Below are 21,474 nucleotides of genomic sequence, written 5' to 3'. Positions count from 1 at the left end.
CTAATTATTTGGGGTCATTACGTATCTTCCATCTTCCAAAGGTCAAAGATACTAATTCTCTTCATGAATAATTTATTCACAAATTGATTGGGTAATGAGCGAAATAGTGGAATACATTTTTCACTGGAAAATATTAAACTATATAGTGATATAGTCATGAAATAAAAATATATGGAAGAAAAATTGTTCTAAAAAGAAGTAATTACAGCAAGTAACTCAGTCAGCTGTGAGACTGGATATCTTACTTATCTCCATGAATTTCATGCTTGGAGTATACTTTAAACTCTGAAACTGTAGTGTTATATACATATTTCTGTAGTTAAATGGTGAGAAATTAGGCTTTATCTTTATTTGCACATTGTTCTTAGGGAAATGAGCAGTTTGGAGAAATTTGTCTCTGTTTATATTATCACTGTTTAGTGATTAGCTATACCTGCTCACTAACTGCTCACTCTGTTACTGCGTTTTGCTGTATACCACAGACACATCTAATGAAAGGCAGCTCTTGTCCAGATGATCTCAGTTTAAATCAGCAACATAAATAATGTGCAACAGAAGTGCAGGGAACTGCAATTACCTGTCTGAGTGAGAGATATTACAGGAATCCTGTTTTCTTGTTTACTGCTTTACTCCAATGGGCTGGGCAGTGCTGGTTGCCTGAACATTTTGAAAAAAATACAGTTAACACAGCTTGATGAGATGTTTGTTTAACATTTCAAAAATTTTAAAATACGTAATCTCTAACTTCCAATAAGATTTATTCAAAGGCATCTGTGTTTTTATTAAATTCCTTCTGATGCACCTAACTTTTTAGACAAAGTCTTTGATTTCCAATAAATGCTGGCAATCATTCCTTAACACTGTGTTTGTAAAAGCAGTAAAGAAAACCAGTGCATACCTTTGACTAATCTTGATTTTCAATTATAAAATATCAAGGAGTAAATTAAAGTCTAAAATAAAATACGGAGTTTGATATTTTTGAAAATCTCCTGGTTTTTGAAGGCTGTGTAGGACTGCTCAGAGAACTGAAAAAACAAGCAGAAGCTTTTGACGGTGATTTGATGTCTGAATCATTTGTTTAGCACTGCAAAATATAGTCATGCTCCTTTGCACTTGCTTCATTTCTCTCATAGGAAGTAGCAGAGTCCGGAACAATGGGACTCTGCCAAACATATGATGACACTACAGATTGTTATTCTCTTTCTAAACCAAAAGGGAAAAATTTTACAGGGACTGAGTGTGCCTGGTGGAGGCTGTTACTGAATGCAGGCAAAGGGGAAGGGACAGAACAGTTGCAGTCTCCTGGAGGTGCTCAAATTCCTACAAACACCACTCATTTGTGCCCTTCCCCCCCTTCTTTTATCATGTCCGCAATGCTTTTAAATATTTGCCTATGTTATTTTATTGATACATCTGGTTGTATTTTATTGAAATTATCCTCACATTCCATAATCTTGTAGTATACTGGTTTAACATTATAAATACCCTGCAGCTGTAGCAAATATCTTTCCCCTGTCTTTCTTTAGGTGGTGTTGGTCAACTTTTGTTCATAGTTCGAGTTTCTTTTCTAGTGGAGGGAATAAAGCATTACAAAGCATTAGAAAGTCTACTGACACCTTGGCATAGACACTGGAAGAAGAGATTGGGTAGGAACAATTCTGGAACCTACTTAGTCTTGTCTTTGTTGCAAGTCAAATGGGGACTGGTTTTTCATCCTGTGCTTACTTATTACTTATCAACCAGAAGGTCTGGTCCATGATAAGTATATTTCTCATCAGATAACTATATAATATAACAATTATTTTGAAGGCACAGCTAAGTAAAGCAAGAGTCATATCTGGAAATGATGGTTAATATAATTCTTCACCAGCAGAGTACTATGTACATAGCTAGATGTCATTATAGATGGTGTTGAATTTTATCCAAGTATTGAATGGCAGAGTGTAAGGAACTCTATATTTATAGAGTTCTCTTCAACGTATTATCTTACTACAGATAGTTACCAGCTATGCTACACTGAACTCCTAATAATGAAGAGATTCCATTCTCAAAGTTGGGTTAAATCCATTCTTGTTTTACTCTATGTTTAATAAGTCACTTTTAATACAGAATCATTGAATTCACAGGACAAAATAGCATAAAAGTTAAAGCTTAAATTCCTTATTTGGAGAGCAAACCCTGCTCACCAACCTATGTATCTATGTATCCCAGTTTCTCTTGTTGCCTTTTTCCCATCTTGGAGATGAGACTGGAGATAATTTTAGTAAGAAGGTAATATAAAAGTAGATCTTTATTTAAGGCTTCCAGGGGCAGTTATGGAAAGAGGTCCACAAAGCCCACCCACACAGGGTGAATACAGTTTTTATACATTTATCAAATTAGCATAATTGAGAAAAAGCACCAATTAGGAGGACAAGTGGTGATGGAATTCCCTCCAGATCAAGCCCTTCTATGGAGTCCCCCCACTTGGCACTGGCTGAGCTTTGTCCATGAAATGTATCTGGAAGAGCTGTTCTCAGCCTTGGATCCCAGGAAGAGCCAGGACAGGGCTGAGGCCTTGTACCTCCCAGGGCTTGGAGCTCTGGAATTTGTTTTGTCTTTTTTGCCTCAGGAAAGGTCATGGAAAATTACTGCGAAAACTAGCCACTAATACAATAGGCTACATACAAATATATGTGTGAAGAACATAGAGAACATATAAAAGAAAAAAAGGCAAAAACAAAAACAGCATCACTCTGATACATCTTATGACAAATACCAGTGTGAGAAAGGCTGGCACACAAAGATTCATTTAGGAGGCCATTTCATGTGACAAAATGCTGGAGGCTGAAGGCCACTTCTTCTTTCAATTGTATAATATATCTTTTAGGTCTGAAATATTCTCTCCAGTCTGAATTATATTTGTTTCATTAGTCACTGTTCTGGTATATAGACTATCGAATTTGGGCTAATGATTTACGAAGTGTCTATCATTCTCAGGTTAAATATCAATAAATAACAGCCTATTTCTATGCTTAAAAAAAAAAAACATTCTGCCAAGTTTACAGCCATGGTAAATTCAATTTTATTTGGTAACATAATAGCTACTTCTTATGAAGGGTTGTTTCACCCATAAACATCTGCTTTTAATCTGCCTTTGCACTATGATTGTTTAAAAGATACCATCATTTTTTTACTTTGTTGTCTATTAGAGCTGTTCAGATTTTATCAAATTTGTTAATATTGTGCATCTTTTCCTTTGGCTACTGAGAAAAATTTAAATTTAGAGCACTGATATAGAACATTTATAGAAATACCTTAAATCTGTATTTTTATTTCCTCATTTTTGCAACTTGTTTTAGTTTACCTGTAAAATAATCAGTGGTATCAAGTAATATAGTGAACTTCAGGATACGTCTGTTTGCTATTTTTGAAATTCTATTACTCACTAAACTGAAGGCTACATTAAAGCCAAAAGATCAGTTTTACTAAGAGCTGGTTCATATTGCATATCCAAATGCTATGCTTTAATGAGTGTCTCTTCCCCTAAATCTCTAGTAAAATGCTGCCTTTGAAAGCTGGTATTTTTACTGGGAGCATTCTGTGATACAAAACTCAGTGTACTGCTTTCCACTGAGTGGGCTTAGCTGCTATTGCAAGGAGTATTCAAACGCTTATTATTATGCAAAAAAACTTGTATCATTCTCAAGACAGTGCATTCACGGAATTAATGATGTCATTGTTGTTGGTTTTCTGTAATTTGAAGACAACAACCCCATTTGTAAGAGTGATGTAGAATATACATGTGAATAGGTGATGGGGTTAGAGATGACCTTTCTGATCTGTGAGTTCCTGAATATGGATTAAGGAGGTCAGGCATGAATGCCATTCTGCTAACAAATGAGTGATTTTATGCAATTCATTTGAGTCTCAGAGCACCAACTCCTGCATATATTAGTTTCAATATGCAAAATGTATTATTGTTCATCACTTACAGTAACTGCTGGGAAAAGAATTCTGCATACTGCTGCTGTAGCTTGTGCTGAAAGGTTTAGTCAGTGGCTTACGTGAATCAGCTTCCAGAAAGATATGAGCCCACAGAAGCACATTTCTGGGGTGATTCAGCTTTCTGGTGATAATTTGTCTTAGATTACCTTGATTGTCTTCTACAATGACTGATTTTCCTTTAGAAATTGCCTGTGCAATCACCTTTCATTCTAATAAAGGTGTTTGTATAGCAAATATATCTTTCCTTTTATGAGTTGAGACATATTTCTGTGTCCACCTCTACAGAGACTCTCTGAAATAGTTTTTAAACACAGAAGTCCCAAGGTATTAAATAAAATTCAAGGAGCTTGGATTAAATCTTTTTTCCTATCTTCTTGATAGCAGATATATAGACCCAATTTAAGGATTTTAACCAAAAGGTGGTATGATGGTTCCAACACCACCTTCTTTTGGGCCAGTTCCAATTTCAATCTAATTTTCTGAGAATGCCCAGTGAGGCTGTGAATATGATCACGGCCTCTCTCTATTTTCTTTTCCCTTCAATGTATGGGATTCAACCTGCTGTGTCAGCCCTGTGGCCAAAGATATACCTATTGAGCTTGCTCTAGAGAGGTTAAGGCAATTGATTTTTCATCTTTCAACTACATGCTCAGAGTTTTAGAAGTCTGGTGTAGTTTTAAAGTTGTTGGGGTGGTTTTTTTTTTTTAAGAAACAAAACTCAACACTCTCTTCATTTATTTGTCATATTCTTCATCTATAGGATTCAATCATCTCACAGTTTAGTCCCTGCACAAAGGGATCAGGTGAATTCTACTCAATGAAGAGCAAAGACACCTGGATTAGTTCCCTGCTGATAAGGCTTATGGAACTGAACTGTGCTGAATAGAGTTCTTTCAGCTGTAAGTTCCTGTATTTTGTACCCTAGTTTATTAATGACTGCTGATTACATTATTGCACAACTCTAAATGGTTGTGACTCTCTAGACAACATTGAAATACAGGAAATTTGTTTTAAACATACGACAAATTTTTTTACTGGAAAGTCGACTGAGCACTTGAGAGATTATGGATTTTATATCCTTGGAGATACTCTAAACCCAAGAAGACAGGGTGCTGAGGAACCTGGTCTAGGTGACCTTGCTTGAGCAGGGGGGTTGAATCAGATGACCTCCAGAGGTCCCTTCCATCCTCAACTATTCCATGATTCAACTAAATGTTTTCAGATTCCAAAAGACAGGATAGCATCCTGATTCCTTCCATGAAGTATATGTCAAATGTGAATCAGATCCCTGATGTAAGGCAGCCTTTGCACTCCACGTGGTTAAATGTGTTCTCATTATCTTCATATCATTTTAGATGTGGATGAAATGCATTCTTTCAGTTTGAACCATATTAGCAAATATCTGGGATGGGGGAATGCTTTTTCCAAGGCAAATGTGCAATCATTCTTTTAGTCATCACTGAAAAGTTGAATTCAAGCTATATAAAAAAAAGTTAGAAATACACAAATCCATTATTTACTTTATGGCATACCATTGGTAAATGCCACTGAAAAGATCGCATGTGTTCAATGACATTTGTAATGGAATTAAAAACTCCAGAAAACAAGCTTTGTGCAGGGAGAGATGGCTGGGACGTGTCTGTCTCTGGTTTAACACAGTGAGAGATGGGTAAGGCGTGTCTTATCAATACAGCAAGGCTAGCAGAAGAGGTAGCAAACTGGCACTAGAAAGAATACATACAGAAAAGGGTATGGCCAAAGATTAAGCAACAGAGAAGAGAGAAACTGAAAGATCAGTGTGACCTGGGGCTGCTGAGTTCCTGCATTCAAACACAAAGCAAATCCAAGCATAAGCTCTGCTTGCTGTAAAGAGCCCAGGCCCACTTTCTACATGAGGTTCTCTAACACATAGCAAAAAGTGACCTTTAAACTACCTTGACAGATAGCAGCTGACTAGAAAATTACAGTCATTAACAGGATATCGAGAGAGCAGACTATTGTAAAAAATGATACTAAAAGGCAGATGTTAACAATTTGCAACCCCAAAAGACAGCTGAAATAAAACCCTACATTTCTAGTGGTCTGAAAAAATTGTTATTGAGATTCAGCATACACAAAAAAAAAAAAAAAAAAAAAAAGGTGCATATATTTTTTCCAATGTCTCTAGAGCAAAGCTTTATATGAACAAAATGTAGAGAATATTCCAATTATATAAACAGAAATTTGTTGGAAAATTCAGTTATTTGAAGGAATTGAAAATGAAGATTCTTAATTAAATTGGTTTACTCTTGTCCTAAAAAAAAACCCCTATTAGGATTAAACCAGGGAAAAAAGAAGGTAGAAACAATGCCTTTAGAATTTCTTTCTTTCTAAATGATTGTTGACCCAAATAAAAAAAAATTAATTTAAACCTTTGTTTCTGAATTTCCATAGCAATACAAACTAGCAGTTTCTTTATGAGCAAAGAGTTGAGGCTACATTGTGGAGATTTTTGCACCGTGCATATACTCAGGGGAATCACAGCAGAACATCTTTATATGAGTCTGTTTATTGTCCAGAAAAGAATTTCTGTAGAATTGTTTAGCACTTCTTTTTAATATTAATTAATGTCGCACCTAGGCAATACTGAAAGGTGTGATGCCATAATCTTGTTGGTCACTGCACTATCAACAGTGACATTTCAAATGGAACTGGACGTTTCAGCTGGTCAGTGAATTTCTCAGGAATAAAGCATGGTCAGCAGCAATAATAACATGAGGCAGCATCACACAGTTTTGTACCCGTGCCACCATACCTGGAGTGACTCACATGGTTGTGACACATTTCTGCCAAGAAGACAATAAAAATTGGGGTGGAATTCAGAGAAAGCACCATGATGGGGTAAGACTAACATTACAAGAAAACCTGATGGGAATTACTAATGGAAAATGATAAATATGCTGTAAAAAGAAATCAAAAAATTTATCTGTAGAATGAAAAGTATAGAATAGTATTTCCTACCCGAAAAGGAATGGAAATTAAATAAATGGAAATAAATTCTAAATTTAGTTTAGACAAGTGTATTTCAGTGTAAAAGACAATCTGCATATGCAGAGAATGATATTTAATGAATTAACTAGGTTTTTTAAAATTAAATTTGACTTTATTCAGTAATTTTTTCACAATTTACTGAAAATACTTATCAAAGGCATAAATTCTCTTCAAATGTAAAACTTTTTAAACACAGCATTATGATTCATTGATATGAAAGACTTTGGTTAAATAGTAGAATTGGTTTTGTTAAAAAGTTTATTTTCATACAAATATACAAATCAAAGCCATATTTTTTCTTTCTTTTTCATTTGAGTCATCCCAATGTCTGCAAATCTTGAGCAGAAGCCTCTCCTCCAGATGTTTCTGGAATGCATCCGTTCTCTCTTTCCTTTTTTTAATCACTAATTGCTCTGTCTTTTGAGGTGGATGGTTAAAAGTTAAGTGTTTGGGGAATGTGACTGTGAGGCCACGTTAAATTAAGGCCAGCAAGGGCACAAGAGGGACCATAACTCATGAGTGTTTCTGATCACTGACCCTGAACTTGCCTTACAGTCTGTCACATAATTATGACAGACTGAAAAGAATTACAATGAAATATGTTTTTGGGGAGTGGCAGGCTTCCCCTCCTGTCTTAACAGAGACCTCTGGAAACAGTGTGCTTTCTGTGGAGCTCTCATTCTTTAGATATTACATTTGAAACATTTGAAATTTGGGATTCTATCCCATTCATCCTCTCACTCTTTTTAAGAATTCCTGAAGTTTCCTTTCCTCTCTCTAACTGGATCAAACTAACTGTAATTTATTGATTAATTAATCACTTTGTCTATGTCTTTTATAAAGCACATGATGACTTGATACTTGCCAAATTCTCATTTGCTTGGTTGGTGGATTTGAGGTTTCTTTGCCTGCAGCATCCATCTTACAGAGTTGTCTCCAGAAAATAAGGTTACACCTTGGGTGCAGAGCAATGGCAGGTTCTCTCTGGCTCTGCTACCACAGCAGCTTTGTTCATAATGATGTGTTTACATAAAACTAAACCATGTCACACCTTCATAATGTCTGCAAACCATTGTATCGTTACACTGGTGCTGACCAAGATGAAAACAATAGATAGAAAATTTAAATGCAGTAATTACTTCCCAGAAAAAACTTAGTGAAGGGCTATAAAGGATAAAAGAGAGGATCTGTTGGTTTCACACTAATTTACACTCTCTACCACTGCATGGACTGAGCTGGTAGAGCTTCATGGGTTGAAATAATTTGCTGTCACTCCTGGTTTTATTGCCATTAGTCAGTCTTTTTTAATGAAGATTAAATTTTGCCAACTTTATTTCAGGAAACTTCCTGCTTTTTGTTCAAAAATGGACTTACAGACCTACATGAGCAAAGACTAGAAAATATTGTCCCACCTTTTTACCCACTGAGACATATTAGGAGGCAATAACTGTCAGCAATTCCTCCTGCCTTTTTCTAAAGTTGGGGGAAAAATTCCTGATATTTTGTGAGCAATATTCAGGCAGGTAAATGAAAATGGATTGAAGAATCCAGCTCTTTTTCTAAGGAGTGACATTTCAGTTGTCTTTTCTATTATTCATGTTATTTTTAACATTGTTTTATCCTACATCTTAAACACTTTGAATGCAAATTCATTCTAAGGCCTACATACACTTTTCACATTAAAAAAAATCAAGAGGGATTCTTTTCAATCTTTACATTTTTCCTTTCTTTTTAATTTCCTTCCCAAAGTATTTTAAACTAGAGAGTTATTGAAACTGGACTGGTATCAGTTTCTTTTTAAATAATATTTTAATATTATTTTAAATAATTATTTTTCAATAATAATACTTATTAGTTTTTGACAAATAAATTTCTTTCTGCCCTGCAAGCATTTTTAATCGATTTTGTGCGCTTTTGGTTTTCTGTTGAATTGCTGTCATATATAAAAAAGAACCAGTAGACTTAAGAGAGGATGATATTATATTAATAATAAATAATTGTAGTTCAAAAATGTAGAGTTTATGTAATGTAAGCATAAGCTATTCCACAAGGTCCTTTTTCTCACCCCATTCAAGATCTAGAGCTTGGAGTCTTTAGGCAGTTGGAGATCTCCTGGTTTCCCAGGAATTGGCTCTCATGTGTGTCAGCAACCCTCAGCCTGCAGCTCTGTCAATTTACTCTTCATGTTTGCAAGTGGAAATGGGATCCTGTACAAGGTTCCAGCTGGTTTCAGTTACTTGTGCAGTTCTGTTGGGTGTGGGTTTTTTATGCTTTTCATCGTCTTTTTGTGCTTGATCTAAGTGTGATTGAAGGTTAGTACAAAAAAGTCTGGGTGACTTAGAGCATGACTTGCATTTGAAAGCCAAAGGGACCTGTGCCTTAAATCAGTTACAGGTGTCTGGAATCCCACTGAAGCTACAAACATTCCTCTAACTTCACCATGAATTCAATGTGCCCTGAGTTCCACAGATAAACTTCATAGTGAGAATTAATTCTATAGTCTTGTTTTGCCTGTAGCTGGATAAGGCACAGTGGTAGAATGTCACTGAGAGGTGTGAGTATACTTTTTCTACAGGTTTATGCTACTTCTGTTCCCACAGCAGCAGTGTAGGCCTTGTTCATAAATTAACTTTTTATTTTGAAACCTAATGGCTATTGGAATGATAACTGAGAAAACATAATTATTTATTAATTATTTGCCAATTTATCTAAAGGATTATCTAGGTTTTGATTCGACATATCATGGAGGAAAAGAAGCTCTGTATAACCATAACTTTACAATAATATTAATCATGAAGTCTTTTTGATCTCAGGAATACTTTGTGGGGGAAATTATAAGACTAAAGCTGGCATGAAGTCTAGAGGGAAAAAATGTTTCTCCTACCCTCATGTTAATTTTTTTCTAATATCCTCTTTTCAACTGCTACACCAAGTTGCAAAGAGGTTATATGGTATAGCCCAGGTATTTGTCTGAAATAGGTGTATGAACAGAATCTAAGAACAATCCCCTCCCACAAGGAAAAAAAAAAAAAAAAAAAAAAGAAAGAAAAAAGAAGGCTGAGGCTATTCAGTGCTATGGTGAAATTGAACAGACTGAGTAATAGAGCATCTACCAAATCCTCCCATTTGATTCCTACATATAGTAAAGTCAAAGGGCAAATTTTCTACTGGAATGTGCTGAATCAATTAGCATTTATGATGGAAAGCAGGCACACAGGCCACTTGGTTACCTTCCAGACATTTACAGTGGGCAAACTGCCCAGGCCAGCTTGCCATGCACTGAGTGCTCTGATCCCCCACTGGAAAACGCCAAAGGTTCCTCCTGAATGCCTCAAATTCCAGCCTTGTGCCTGTGCCTTATTCCAGCCTGATAAGTGATATTCTTATTGGTCACTTGGAATACACTAAAGAATGAGTACAGTTTTTATTGCAAAACTCTTTGCAAGTATATGAAGTTTTGCATTATGAAATCCCTACTTGTAGTGGAAGCAGGAAACTTCTATGTAAATATACACTGAATATAGATACAGAGACATTAAGGTAGATTTTTAATTTTACATGTTTAATGTTATCTTTATGGGGTTTCTTACATACATATAAAATCTGTGTTTAATAGATAAATTTGCACAAAACTAGAAATTCTAATTACCAAGTAGGTGACCTGACAGTTTTATGATACATACGAAACCAAACTGAATGCCAGTTTTTACACTAACAGTGACCAATAAAATTACAATACATAAAATGATATAATTATACAAATTATACAATAATACAAATAAATAAAATACAGTTTACTGATTAGAATATGATTTTCATTAACAGATAATAAAATGAAAATATTAAGAGAATTGTAATATAAATTTCTACCAGATTTATGAAAGTGAAAAACAGATAATATCATGCAATTAAAGCATTATCATCCAACTCAATAAAGTGAAGAGGAAAAAATTTAACCTTGCTGAATGACACAGTTAAACTCTGACTAAAAAAACTACATTTCCGTTCTGAAAGCCTGGTAACAGATCAGCACATATGGATACAGGGCTATCAATGCACAGCTTTTCTACAAAAATGCTTTGTAAAATGGCTACATTTAGATTTGTTTGCATGTTTTTTAATATCTGTTCTGCCTTCTGTATTATCCTATCAATAAATAAAATCTAATTATATATTTGCAAAACACACAGGGTGTCTCAGTTAGTGAAAATTTGCAGTGTTGTTATGCATACAGTTGTTGGGATTTAAAGAAATAGATAGTTCCACACAAATTAATCAGATAAAAAAGGGTATTAAAATAAAATAAAGTATAACTTGTTGCAAGGACTTAAAACTGAATTTCATGTCCTTACCAGGGTGGGAAGATATTAAAGCACTGAAGATTTATGATATGGCTTTTAGTGCTGTGCAGTTGTAGATTTATTGCAGACATACAAGTTTGAATGCTTGCTGGGGCACAAATATCTTCCATTTGGATTTTACTCATAAATGGAGGAGTTTAAAAAGTGACAGTCTGTAAGAGAGGCAGAGAATGATACAGCCAGAGCCCTAAACAAGGTCTAGGGAATCTTGAAATGTTAGACCTGTCTAATTTCATGGCTATGAAATCATTAAAGATGCACAAATTGGAAATTTAGTAGCATCTACTGCAACAGTGAAAGTGCATTCTTGTCTTAAATTCACAGCTCTCAAAGCAATGTTTTCCTCAGGTTAGTGGCTGCTGCTCACTCTGCAGGCAAGGCACTATGGCACTTCAAATCACCTGACCTCTTTGCACTTCTGTTGATTAAAACTAATAAAATACTTTATTTCTGAATGCATTTTTGTGCCAAAGATCAGGGATCTTGACTGAGGTTTGCAGTCTGCCTGCAGAAGTATGACATAGATAGCAGGAATGGTGCATTTGACTACTGTTAGAAATTAAATTTGTTGGACGATCTTAAAAAGGACAGAAAAAATTGGGTTAAATTAAGTTTAAAAAATTTGTTCTTTAACTCATAATTGCTCAAAGTTGTCTGTCTTCCTGAGTACTTGATCACAATGCTTGAGAGATTCTGGCAATTATTGGACATTCTGAACTGAAGTTATACCTTCCTCTCTGCTCACTGTTTCCTTCACAATCTGACATGAAGCCACTGGATAATCACTTCCATGGCACAAACAGAGCTGGGAGAGTCTTCTTTCACCCCTCTCCTGGGTAGTTCTATTTTCCTGTGTAGTGCTGTTTACTCAGTTTTTACAATTTGATAGTGTTCACCTCATAAGGAAATAAATCCTTAACTAAATGAGGCATGGAAATAAATAATTAAAACAAAATAGTTATTGTCTACTTGATAAAACTCTGGTCAAATTCAACTGCCTAAGAGAATGTGTTGTACAAAGGTCTTGTCCAAAAAATAAACCATCTTAAAATCCTTCAGTTGATAAAATCTCTGAGGATAATTCCATTTAATTGAATCTCAGACCTTTTCTAATATATATGTACCCACTGATGAAGAAGCAGTGAAGCTAAAAATGCTGTACGGGACCAGGACTCAGGAGACTTAAGGGAATTTTTTTCTATGCAGAGTCTTTTTAGGAATTTCTGAGCATTTGCTAGGAGTTCTTCAGTCTAGAACTTTTCTAGATATTTGTGATTTCCAAGAATTTCTCTCTGTTTTCCAGAAATCCTATCTAATATTTTTCTAGGTATTTCCTAGTCCTTTTCAGAAGTTTTCCATTTCAGAACATTTTTTTTGGAAATGTACCTTGCTTTCTCTTTGAATTTCCATGTGCTTTTGAGGGTTTTTTTCTGTCTGCAACATTTCTGGAAGCTTCCCACTGCTCTCTAGCAGTTCCAAATTCTAGAACACTTCTAAAAGTCATTGAATGTTTTTGGGGAAGTTCACTGTGCTTTCTAGAATCTCACTAAGCTAAAATTTTGCAGGAAGTTCCATGAATGACTTAGGAATTTCAGTGCATTTTTGAGGAATTTCTCATTATGTTTGAGGATTTTAAAGCTGTTTCTTAGCACTTCTTCTGTTCAGAACCATTCTGAAGTTACTTAGTACTTTCTAAGATTTATGTGTGCTCTCTAAGAATCCCATGACCTGGAATTTTTCTAGGGAAATTCAAACGATTTCTAGGCATTTGCCCACCATGTTCCCTTCAACAAATTCTTCTGTTTAGAAACCTTCTGGAATTCTGCATTCTGGAACCATTCTAGGAACCAAAAAATGATCTGCAGAGATATATTTACAAAATAATCTGTGACTAGGTAAAAAGAAATGGGCTTAAAACAAAAAATGGCAGTGAATTTCAGTGGAAATTTAGGTCATGGAATATTCAGCTGTGCTAGTTATAAAATCTACCTGCCAAATCTATATTGTTGGGAGCCAAGCTTTGGTATCAAAGATTAAATTAACACCTCATCACAACAAGGCCATGGATGCCAGACTTTGTAACAAGTCAATGTGGTTTGTAGCTGATTCAATTTTAACAATCAGACTCAGGATCACCTTTCTTGAATAAGTTTCATGTCTGACATGGCAGAGAGACCTACAGCCATTTAATTCTTCTGCTGGCTGTAAAGTAATTAAATAAGTTGTATATAAGTAAAATAAGATTAATTTATTTCCTGGATACTTTTTGTCTTGCTCATAGCCTACAGGTTGCACCAGGGCAGATTGAGGTTAGACCATCAGGAAGAATTTATTCATGGAAATGGTTCTTAAACATTGAAATGAGCTGTCCAGGGAGGTGGTGGAGTCATCATCTCTGCAGGTGTTCAAGAGACAGCTGGATGTGGCACTTGGTGCCATGGCCTGGTTGACAAGGTCGTGATCAGTCAAAGGTTAGGCTTGATGATCTTTGTGGTCTTTCCCAACCTAAATGATTCAGTGACTCTGGGAATTACCACTGTGTGATATATTTTAAGACATATTTATGAAGAAGGGATTTTTGCCCTCTTTCTTCATTATTTTTCTTGTGCCCCAAAGGTTTCTGAATTTATAGACACAAGCATAAACTTTCTCAAGTGATTGTCTACCTGCTGAAGCCAAAAGCCATTCCTTTCATAACTCACCAGAACTAATTCCTTACTGCAAAGACCATATCACGGCTCCCGAGCATTCTTTACCTGCAGAACCTGCAAGTGCTTTACAAATTACAGTTTTGCAAATCCAAAGTAGTGAATAACTCTTGGATATGACCCACATTTCCTGCTTCAGTGAGTGTGGTTTTAAGGGGCTCTGCAAACACCAGCAGCCATGCAAAAGAATGTGCTCACATAGGATTCAGTGCCAATTCTTATCAAGGCTCTTGTAGCAGAGATTCAGCACCTTCCAGGACTGAGTGTGTTCAGTGATACTTGTGGAGAGGGTTAGAAACATTCTCTTGTACCTCTAGGCGCACAAGTCCCTGGGCATTAAGGATGTTTGAGTGTATCTGAAAAGATCACATAAAAAGCAAAGCACAGCTGAGGGGTAGATGTCCTAGATCTCAGTTCTCAGTTCTCTTGCCCTGTTAATAAATAAGCTGATTGCCCCAGTTATTTAAGTGAGTATTATGCAGGTACATACATACATACAGAAGAAGGTAATAAGTTTTCCTCAGAAAGAACTTCAGCTATGGAGTGAGCCTTGGATCTTTTGCCTTAGTTGTGTAGATAGAAATTAGTGCAATAGTTGAGAGGTGATCCTACCTGTCTGTAGGGCCTCCTGAATTGGTTCATTCCTGGTTCAGCTGCTGAGTGCCTGCCAGAAAATATTCCCTAGCAGCACAAATCACTGCTATTTTTTGTGTGTAGCACACTGCTTTGTCTCCATTCAAACAGCTGAGGTCTTTCAGAGTTAATAGTTTTGTCCCAGTCAACTAGAAAGAATCACCACCATATATTCCTTAAAATATCTTTCTAGAAGTCAAATAAAATAATGTTATTACTTGAAAACTAAAAAGGCTTGTAAGTAGCAGTGCTTTAAAATACAATAGTTCAGACTCGTCTGAGATTTCATGGGTTCTGTAATAATGCAGCTGTTTTCCTCAGGGTGTTCTCACAAATTCATAAAAAAGTCTATTTGTTATGAGCATTCTGAAACCCCAAGGAAAGCAGCTGTGTTTTTGACACACTGGGCTGCATTTTCAACACCTCTAGCAAAAAAGACATTTATAGAGGAATTTTATGCCTTATTTATCCATGAGCAACATATTTTTTAATGCCAACAACATACAGTGCTCTTAGCAGAAGATTACACAGAAAAGCAGCCAAACTGAACATTGAGTTGAGCCACAATGTGAAATGAAAGCCCTGACCTCCAGCAGAAGACTTGCCCTAAACTTAAAATATGCCACCCAGAGTGAACTTAAAGGCCACTAGGGAAATCACTGAATGATATAAGCATGTTAGATGTGAACTTTTCAGGTTTTTAAGTCCTTTTCCTTTTTTTCTTTGCTTTTAATCTGTTCCTGATGCTGCAGAAGTGTAAAGAATGAGTGACGTTGTTAGGGGATCCTGATGAATGTGCTTACCACAGTATTAATGAAGTATGAAGTCTGGACAAGATACGAACTTCGTTTCCTGTGCATCCCATTCCTGCAGGTTTTTTTTTTTTTTTTCTTTTTTTTTTTCTTTTTTTTTTTCTTTTTTTTTTTTCCCCTCTAGCAGTCCAAAAGTTATTACAGACCCAAATATAATTATTGCTGCTTTCAGATTTGTACAAGTTTATTAGAAGTTTTAGTCTGTACATATTTTTATACCATATAATTTTTTCTATGCTCAGCCATATTCAGTCCTACCTAGTTTTCATTCCTTCATGTTTTACAGACCCATTCTTTATGTACTAAATTAATATTTCTTTAGTATTTTTCAACAGTATAACTTTTATTACTAGACTTTACACATTTTTAATTTTTTTTTCAATTCCCAAATCAAGTTTCCCATTTAGACAATCCATCTGAAGTGTCTTTAATTCACTGACTTTCCTCAGTCTTCTTCGCCATATTTTCATATTAGTATGGAAGTTACTCAGATAAATGTATTGTCATTTCCTCTTGAATCATCTGTACATCTAAAATGTCACTAAATTTTCCAGGTGAGTTGTGGCTAATCCATTTCCTTTTAATATCATTTTTTTAATGCCTCATTCTTTGATCCTGGTCTCCCAAGTTATGCTTTCTCCTTGTCCCTTTCTTTGATCTTTATCGCTTTCTTTTATTGTACTCAACTTTCTGAGTTCTGTCTGAGCTCCATCTCCTTTTCGCTTTCCTTCATCTTGCACTTGCCATTCCATTGCAAACCTTCATCCATCAACTCCATGCTTCAACTCCCCTTTTTGGCCTTTCAGAAGATCACTTATCTGGTGGGTCTTTTGATCCCAGTCTATAGGCTGTTTAATTTCATTTCATACATCATTCTTCTTTCTTAGTTGTCTTAGTTTCACATGCAAATTAATTGTATCATTCCTCATATCTTGCTCTTCTGATTTCACTTTTTAGTTTCTCTTAGCCTCAGTCATCTCAGTGTTAGCCCAGGTTCTATTCTCACATTCCTGACTGAAATAAGTGAACCACACTGATTTTTCTCATTAGATGATAAACAAGTCTACTTTCTTTATATTTGTTCAAAAGTCACGACCATTCCCTAAGCAGTTGATTTTACCCATTTTAATTTCACTTCATGAATAGTGTTACCATAAATTTTAACCCTCAGGCAACCAAAATTCCCTTTCCTTTGCTGTTTATTAAGCTTATCAATTCCTGAATTTAGAATGTATGTATGAAAATTGAAAAGTAAGACTTTTTGTAATTTAATGAAAGAATATGAACATGAATGAGAGAAGTGCTCAGAGTGAAACTCTTATTAGCTGTGTATGAGTGAGCAAAATGCTTGAAAGCACAAGGAGCCTTCAACTTCCAGTTCCAAGCATGTGTCAGAAGCCTGTAATTGCACGTAAATTGTCATTTTTAGAGGTGAATCCTAAGGACTATTGGCACTACTCTATCTTTATCCTTCCATTTGGTAAAGATTAGGAGATATAAGTCTGGATGAGTTATAAGAATAAGCCTCCTCTGAGAAGTTAAAAAGTCTGAGACAGGCCCATATTTTGGAATGCCATTCTTTTCTTTTTTATTGACATATATGTGGAAGTCAATGGCGAGTGTGAGAGGGACCTTAAGTCTGTGCTTAAGGGGACTGGCTTAAGTCAGTGCATCTCTGCTAAAGTTCATAAATTTACAGTAACATAAAATATCCTAAATCTAGTCCACTAAATATAGTCCTCACTTTTGAATAAATTCTACTATGGGAGAATTAAAATGATGCTTTCTCTTAATTGGCCTCCATTGGTTCAGCAGGAATTAAAGAAAGAGAAAAGAATGTATTTCTTAAATTTACGTTTGTAAATACTGTCAAATGCTCTTAAATGGAGACCACTGTATAAAAAAAGACATCAAACATAAGTGGACATCTTAATTATAGGTTTAAAGCATGAGTTTCTCCAATTTATATCTGCTCTTGAGAAGGAGAGGAGTAGGAATATTAAAAACCTTAGGGTCAGATGCAGTAAATTAGTGAGCTCTGTGAATGGCTGAATGCAAAGCATGATTTTAGTGCAGAAATTCCCACTGACTTCAGTAAGATTTGAATCAGACTTGAAAGATGTTAAAGGCTACACAGCAGAAAACATTTGCAAGTAAAATCAATATATTCCAAACCATTGTGAATGTGCTTGCAGTTTACTCCTGTGAGTCTTGCCAATAGAAAGTCTTTGAACTCAAATTCACTTAATGTTGGAGAATGTGGGGTTCTTAGGTCAAACTAATCACATTTTGGTATTTTATTAATTACCTAGGCCAGGAATCTCTTCACAAGGTAGGGTTAGCATAAAATGGTAAAATAGTAAACAAAAAGTGAGACTGGAAAAAAAAAAAACAGGTAAGTGTTTGTGGAAAACTACACCAATTTTTATTTTTCAGAGTTCTCTGTTTTCTGTTTCCCCCCTTGTAAGAAATGGGAAGGAGACATAATCTGGGGAGAGAAATAAAAGTGACTTTCTGATAGTAGCCACTCACACTGTCTTTGTTATTTGTAGATTAAGATTATTCACCTTAAAAGGGATGTATATGCCTCTCAGGGGAGTAAATGGGGAACTGTATAGAAGAGGAAATCCAGACATTTCCAAGACACTACTTGACAGTGCTCAGTGCCTTCCTTACATCTCTAAAGAATTTACCCTCTCAGGATTTTTTTTAGAAGTGGAATAAAAAGGAGGTGGAGGGAAACATTATTAATAATTACATATAATGTGATTATATGTTATTTTATTATCTAATTAATAATCTGAATACTTCAAAGAGACTCCTCTAAACTAGGTCAGTTGTCATATTTACACTGTCCAAGGAGTTCTTCCACAGACCTTATCAATAATTTACAATATCTTTTCATTAAAAACTATTTTATTTTTAATAGGAAACACTTAAACAACATTTTAGTGCGTAGTGAAAAGTGAACACAATCTTTATTTGCTTGTCAGAGAGCACATTCCACTTAAGACGCATATAATGTCATGCTCTGATGCTTGCAGTTATAGAGATATGTGCTTTATTACACCATTCAGTAGATTTTACAACACTAAAAATTGATGCAAGAAAACTGGAAGATGACCTGTGGTGGATTTCTTTAATAATTGAAATATCAGAATAATGAGGATGAGGGGGAAGAATAAATTAGTGCTCTTATTATCTGTTGAATACTGAGTCTGTCCTGTGAATTGATTTAAGTAAGAAAAGACAGGATGTGGTCAGAAGTACAGGAATATTTAATACTGTGTCTGTACAGGAAGGCAGAATTAAGTTTCCTAACTTTTACTGCCTCATTTCATACCCTTGGGAAGGATTTTCTAGCCTGGTGGAGTGCCAGGGGCTGGACAGAGCTCCTGCCAGTGTGTTTGCAGACACCGTGCCAGGCATCGCTGCTGTTTGTGCATTATCTCTGTGGAGAGCCTGAGCTCTCCAAGCAAAGGTACCAAAGTGCAAAGCACTTTGATTCATCACCCCTGCAGCCTCCTGCTGACTAGGAAACCCCTCAAGGATGCTCTCCAGATTGGGTGTTCTGCTGCTGGAAATCAGAGGGCTGCAGGCTGTATCTGCACTTAGATCCCAAAAGAAAAGCTGCAGTGATGCGTCACCCAGCTGAGCCCGCCCTGTGGGGACCTGAGTGCCCAGGCCACTGCCCAGGCTATGCCCAGCACAGGCTCCTGTGGAGCCTTGAGCTGCAATCCTGGCTCCCATCACCCCGAGGAGTGGCCTTGGAGCACAGCAGGCTGCTGAGGAAAGGGATTGCAGCTTCCCAGCAGTTCTGCCTGGGGAATCAGCCCATGGAGCAGGAGTGGCTGTCCGTGCACCCACTGACCCTGGGGCTGCACAACAAGCCCCTAAACTCGCTGTCCCTGGACATGTTTGTAAAAGACTGATGTGGCACTCAGTGCCATGGGTTAGTTGGTGAGGAGGTGTTAGGTCATAGGTTGGACTTGATGATCTCAAAGGTCTTTTCCAACCTGGTTCATTCTGTGATTCTGTGACACTGGCAAGGGTCTCATTGGGCACATCCTGTGCTCAGGGAATACCTGGGAATACCTTCAGCATTGCCCTTTCTCTTTGTTACTGCCTTATTAACAACTATTAACACTCTTGGTAAAGAATGAGGAATCTATTGTTCACACACATGTAGCAAATCTTGAAACAAATGCTGGAAAAAAAACAGTAGTAGTAATAATAAACTCTTCTCACTTTGCAACACATGCTCCAGCAGTGTGGTGACACTTATGGACAAGATGTCTCCTAAACCCTCCAGTTAGAGGGAGAGATGGCTGCTGTGTCTGGTTTTACAAGTACTTTTTAGAAAAGTTATTCTGATAAAGGCAGCTTACATCCGGTCTTTCTGAGCTGCTAATTCCTGTCCTGTTGAACCCATTGTTTCACAGTACAACTGAAAATGCAGACCCTTTGTGTTTTACCAGACTTTGCAGTGTGACATTTGTATTTTTTATGACATATGTAGAGACTGTGTGTCAATGTGTGCATGCATATTTTTATGACAAATGACTGGGGAATAGCTAATTTGATTTCAGCAGTATTTTTGCAAAACTGTAAAATTATCTTGAAAGGACACCCATTTTTTGTGTTACTCTTTGAAAGGCAGCATAGAGATGTTTCAAGGACAGTGTAAATAATTCAAAACAAATTTCAGCACTCAGGATTATATTAATGCTTTTCACAATAATTAAACATGCAAACTTATCATGCTTTGTTTACAGAATAAATTTTTAATATACATTAAATAAAATGTTTCATCAGTAAACATATACCATTTTTAAACATTAATTTCCACTTCGGTTGTACCAATACCTTTCATTATTTAATAGACCAGTTTTTGTCTGTGAAAAAATTGCAATCAAAGAGCAAGCATTTTCTATTTCAGATTTACAGCACTGTAAAACATGGGGCAGCACTTTTGTTTTTATAATTCAGAGGATAAAACATTTTCTTGATTTACATACTGATCAGTTAAATGGATTTTTGTAAAATAAATTCTGTTACACTGTGCAAGAGAAACTGACAACATAAAGTTAAAAACCTGTAGTCAACAAAGTTTTGCTCTACCAGCTGTAAATTAAATAATGGAATTTTTCCATTTAAACATTCTTTATAAATAAACAATTGTTTTCTTCTTGAAATAAATCAGTTACCCAGAACAGCAGTATTCTTAAGACTAGTTTATACATATTCATGCATGCAGAATCATAGATTGTATTTCAACATAAGAAAACCATTTTGCTTCCATTCTGCAGTTTTGGTAGCCCTTCCCCTAAAGCTGTGACTCCCTTAGTTCCAGTTGGATCTTGTAAATCTTTGGATCTTCTCTATAGCTAGGCCCATCCTTTCCAAAGCAGAACAAAAAGTGCTTGGAAAAGCACTGGTTTAGAGGTTGAATCAAATCCCAGTTTGGGTCTGTTTGGGAACATATCTGGAACATATCAATTGGGTCTGTTTGGGGACATATCTGGAATTTGAAATTCCAGATTGCCATTTAACACAGGGGGTTCTCCATTGTTTCAGGAAACTTTGCTGAAATCAATCAGGTTCATATCAAGTATCTTACTTGATCCCTTCAGATATATTTAAAATTACTACTGGCTAAATTTTTTTCTTCTTTTTCTCAAGATGTCTTGAATGTTCACTTTAAAAGACCTCCAATAGAACCATTTTTTCACAGTATTTGTAAAATGCTGGAAAGCTTTTTCAAAGGGGGTTATGAGCAAAGGAAATTGGACAAGTCAAAAAGAAAAGTTCAGTGGCTTCTGCAAAAGGAAAAGTTTCTGTTGAGCTCCAGGAAGTCTAACATAGTTTCAGAATGGTTTTTTTTATCTGTAATTCACTCTCAGACCTGTTACTGCATTGTAATATTTATGAACTTATCTGATA

The sequence above is a fragment of the Vidua macroura genome, chromosome 10 (assembly GCF_024509145.1).
Source record: "Vidua macroura isolate BioBank_ID:100142 chromosome 10, ASM2450914v1, whole genome shotgun sequence".
Taxonomy (NCBI): domain Eukaryota; kingdom Metazoa; phylum Chordata; class Aves; order Passeriformes; family Viduidae; genus Vidua; species Vidua macroura.
The sequence above is the reverse complement of the archived record's forward strand: the minus strand, read 5'-3'. Positions refer to the sequence as shown.